Genomic DNA, 5,000 nt, shown 5'->3' on the forward strand with positions numbered 1-5,000 from the left:
TAACCAGTAAATAGCTGTTTCAATTCTCTCCCTAATATCCCACACCATTCCAAACAGTTGTCGAATTCTCTCCCTAATATCCCACACCTTTCCCTACTTTATATTTTTTTTTCGGTACTAGTTGCCACACAATTTAATCATGTCCGTTAAAAAAACTTGAAATAATCGCCAAATGATTACAATAAGGTGAAGTTATATTTTCAGTTGTCGTCGTCGTCGTCGTTCTTGCTTAAGCTTCCAATCATCCAGCACAGGAATAAAAGAACAAAGAAAAATTGGGAATGCGAACTAGAATGAAATAAACATAATCCAGTGGGTAGAATTTGGCCCTTGAGGGAATCTGTCTGAAAATTGAGGGAAGTTCTTTCCAGTTTCGAAAAAATTGTAAATGGTTTGAACCCAGTAGTCATACTATAATTGATCGCCGTCCGGGTAAGTGTAGGCCTGAGAAGTACTGTCTAGGACGACGTTGATTGACTGACGTTTCGACAACCTGAGTGGAAGTCATCTTCAGAGTAAAGTGCTTTGTGTAACGTCAGAAGATGGTATTAACACTCTGGCCCGGGTTGCCCAAAGCATGGTTAGCGTTAACCAGCGTTAAATGCCATGAGCACTTGTAGGTTTTGATACCTCTTAACCATCGGTTAGCGCCAACCAGGCTTCGAGCAACCGGCCGCTGGTCTTTGATGTGATTGGTCAACGAAGTTGGGACGTCACGACTTAGTTGACCAACTAACATTCATCAAGGTTGAAGCAAGTTCTATAAAGCTCTGGACGTAATTTTTTTGTGAAAAACCGCTGTCCAAGTTACTTTTCGTTTAAATAACGACGACTTTGATTAAGAATCCAAAAAGAAAAGCAAAGAGATTAGAATCAAAGGAAGTCCACAACCAGCTTGGTTGCCGTTCGGAGAGTATCCATATCACCTGAACATAGAGCTGTAATAATTTTTGGAAGTTTGTTTAATTGAACTGATTAATTTTGAAACATTTGCAGACTTGCTGAGCACGCCACCCCGGAAATTCTGCGCACACCCCTTCACGAACTGGCTCTCACTATCAAGCTTCTCAAACTTGGAGACATCGGAGAATTTTTGAACAAAGCAATCGAGTCTCCTCATTTGGACGCTGTAGCTGAATCTGTGGCGCTTTTGAAAGGTTCGTGCTTCCCGGAAGAGTTGGCGAATTTACTTTAAAGGCGATGACCAGCAGCACCAATACATTTCAATATCGTAAGACTATATTTACGAGATGCTTTAAGTTTATTGCGAGACCACTGGTGAATTTGACCCCCAATCTTCGAAAAAAAAACGGACATATCTCTGTCGTGGGTGAAGATAAAAAGGAAATCAGGGATGGCGCAGTGGTGAGAGCACTCGTCTCCCACCAAATATTATGTGGCCCGGGTTCGATTCCCACACTTGGCGTCATATGTGGGTTGAGTTTGTTGGTTCTCTATTGTGCACCGCGAGGTTTTTCTCTGGGTACTCCAGTTTTTCCCTCTCCTCAAAAACCAACATTAAGTTTGATTTGATTTGTGTTAATTGGTTAACTTCAATTTACAGTGCCCCCGATTAGTGCTCCAGTGCTAGAAGATTAGACACGTAATGTCTTTCGATTTAGCAAAATGATGCAAAAGTATTTTGATTCGAATAGATTTGATGCTAAGTTTCACCTTAATTCCGGCAACTCATATGATAGTCGTGGACCAACCGCATTCTATTTGATTAGTAGAATAAGTTGATTATTGTCATTGTGGTTTGTACAGATATGGAGGCTTTGGACAGAAACATGAATCTAACACCACTTGGGTATATCTTGGCCAAACTGCCAGTTGAACCGCGCCTTGGAAAGATGATCATCTTGGGATGCATTTTTCAGTGAGTGTTTTCTTGAAAAAGTTCTTGTTAAGCCGGCGAATACCACAAGTTTATGAAGGTCTGCAGGTTTTTAAATTGATCTTCGGTTTCTCGTTCGTTAGTTGCGGAGATACGATGTGCACCATAGCTGCCAGCACCAGTTTTCCTGAACCGTTCGAGACACCAACTGACCGAAAGAGACTGGGTTGGGTTCATAAGAAGTTCTCTAGGACACGTCATAGTGATCACATTGCGTTGTTAAGCGCATACCAAGCATGGGAGGATGCGAGGTAAATTGTGTTGTTAACGTTGTATCTCTCAAATGCAAGCTATGGTTGGCTAATTTAGCGAGCGGTATTGAACATTACGACCCGCTCAATTTGAAATTTTGATGCAACAGTTTTTATGAAAATCGACTTCCAGCCTATTCCATCAGGCTGTGGTGTTGTGCTCCGAGGTCATACATGGGTCGTGTTCAGGGGCCAAGCGCCTAGCCGCCAGCACAGCTCCTTCGGTCAGCTGCGTCCTTAGCAATTCAGTCTACGACTGAGAAAGGGCGATTAGCAGGTCAGATGTTAAGTTTTTCAAATTGTTTATGTGAAATAACTTGTGAAACTGTTCGAATCTTGCAAGCATTTTTTTCAAAAAGCCACTAAGCTTTATTCGTTTTTCAAAATTTAACGCATGCCAATCATTTTTGGAAACTAAACGTTCCTCTTGACTTCAAATAATTTCCTTTCCCGCGCGCCTTATTACCTCAGAGATATAATAAATATCTTGCTGACCTCGTTTCCTTGGTGCGTACTGTAAGTGACGGATCCTCCTTATATCCGTTAATTTATGGCCCGCGCGCTTCGCGTTTGAGCCATAAATCAACGAGAAAAAAACTCGGTCCGTAACTTACAGTACGGACCTTGAAATCGGTTACTAAGTGAAGGGATTTACGATGGCCGAGTCAGCACGGCACTTGTCTGTGCCCTATCTCATTATTTGCACCAATGAAACGCTCTTGCTTTTCTTTCAATTTTTAGCATTGATACGTAACGACTGGCACAGCTTACACAGTTATTTACACAGATCCATCTCAATTGACCCTTTTTAAAATCTCTTTATGGGTTGTTAAAAGTTGCTGATCAGGCCTGGGTTTCTCGAAGCATGGTTAGTGCTAACCAGCGTTAAATACCACGGAATCGTAAAGGTTTTAGTACCTCTTAACCAACGGTTAGCGCTAACTAGGCTTCGAGCAACCGGCCCTAGTGAGATTTAGAAAATTCATCTCGTTTTTCCAGTTGTCTTTTAATCAGAAAAAAAACGAAATCTGAATAAGAATTATCATCATCCAGAAGGGTTTAAGCAAGGAGTAGGGATCGTTGAACTTTTCAACCATCCTAAATCTATTCGTTTCTAGGTGTAGCTATACTTCAATCACTTGGAGGTCACCCTTTCGTATTGGTAAAAATGGTATTGCCCAATCCCTGTAATCTGATTAGCTTTCTTACTGACTATTTAAGTGGACAACGGAAAAGTCTTTGATTTGGAATTCAATATAACTAATTTGATACTAGTTTGAAGTGAAAAGTAGTGCAACCCTGTGTTCTTCTATTCGCTTTTCGCTATGCTCCTCTTATACGCAGTTGACTCGGGTCGCCATCCCGGTTGGCCCACCTAGACGAAAGCAACTTTGTAAGGGAAACTGGTTTATTAAAACCATGTGTGCTTGACCAAAAACAAGTGTTAGTGTTTTCAGTGTGCGTGAGATGGGTTGTTTTTACCTGATTCGGGAACGCGATCAGTTTAGGACCTTTAAACCGGAAATGGCCCACAGCAGGAAAAGTGATCAGAGGATAGGCTACCTGTAGCCTGTTGTCGTTAAGTAGGCACAAGAGAAAATGAGGGGACAGAGACGGAGGCTCAAGGCGTTGGCCGGGATATGTTATGTCCACGAAAGTTATTTTTAGACGAGCGGAAGTCTTTGTTCTAGGGGAAGTCTGTCTTCCGAGACGTCCGCATGCAGTCTTGCTTCGCTCTCAGGTTCTTAGTGAAGAGAGGAAATGATGGCGCACGTGGAAGGCTTATGAATATATATTTTCTTTCAAACATCGGACCGAGGTTGGCCTGCATGCGGACGTCTCGGAAGACTTCCGCTCGTCTAAAAATAACTTTCGTGGACATGACATATCCCAAGGGCTGGACCGGGAGCCTCCTTCTCTGTCCCCTCATTTTCTCTTGGTAGGCAACAGTTGGTTCAGTTGGTGTAACCTCTGTCTCTCTAAAGTTTACTTCTATCCTTAGCTCCTTGAGCAAAAGCGGTGCAACGCTCTCACCCAAAAAATACACGATTAACTTGTCAAATTTGTTTATTGCCTATTCAGGTCGGAGGAGAATGAGTCTGCAGAGATTTACTTTTGTGAAAATCATCAGTTAAATTTATCAACTCTGCGCATGACATCTGAGGCTAAGGTATGATAACACTGCGGCTGCTGCCACTGTAATACTGAGTCATTTACGAGGGTCAGAACGAGGCTATTTTAATAACTATCGGGGATGAAAGGACAGAAACTATGGGCCTAGAGCTTGTAAAGAGCAGCGTTATATCTTGTTCTCGATTGTGCACAATATCAGAGCGTGGTTGGTATCTTATTAAATATGTTGGCAATTTTAATTACCGGTTCTAACGTCAAGACAGACTGTAATTTAAGAAGTCACTCCGCTCCTGCCATCGTTTTAATTTACCCAAAAATGACCAGCAGCCCATAATGGTGGTCACAAACAACAGAGCAGAACAAGGAAAAGATTTTTCCATGGCAAAAAAATTATCTCAAATCTAAGGAACAATGAAGACAAACATGAATTATGAATTTTGTATTTTTATTGCGCACATTTCCGGTTTTAGTCGTCCACGGTTATCTCTTTTTTGTGACGCACGTTTTCTATTGTACAGCGGTTAGCTTTTGTGAAAAAGACTCGGCGTTGCAGATTCTGATGCTATTCATTGTTTTTCTTGTAGCTCCAGCTAAAAGATCTGCTTTGCATTGCCGGGTTTCCTGATGGTAAGTATTAATTTTATTCTCTTTGAATCTGATCCCATTTTGTCAACTTAAGTTACACGGGTGTCACGGAAAGCTAAGACTGTTCCTAGTCC

General features: G+C 41.8%; 1 pseudogene; it reads left to right on the forward strand.

The window, feature by feature from the left end:
* LOC137987866 (ATP-dependent RNA helicase A protein-like) overlaps window positions 1–5,000 on the forward strand; it is an 11,959-nt pseudogene that overhangs the window by 923 nt on the left and 6,036 nt on the right.

The sequence above is a fragment of the Montipora foliosa genome, chromosome 2 (genome assembly GCF_036669935.1).
Source record: "Montipora foliosa isolate CH-2021 chromosome 2, ASM3666993v2, whole genome shotgun sequence".
Taxonomy (NCBI): Eukaryota; Metazoa; Cnidaria; class Anthozoa; order Scleractinia; family Acroporidae; genus Montipora; species Montipora foliosa.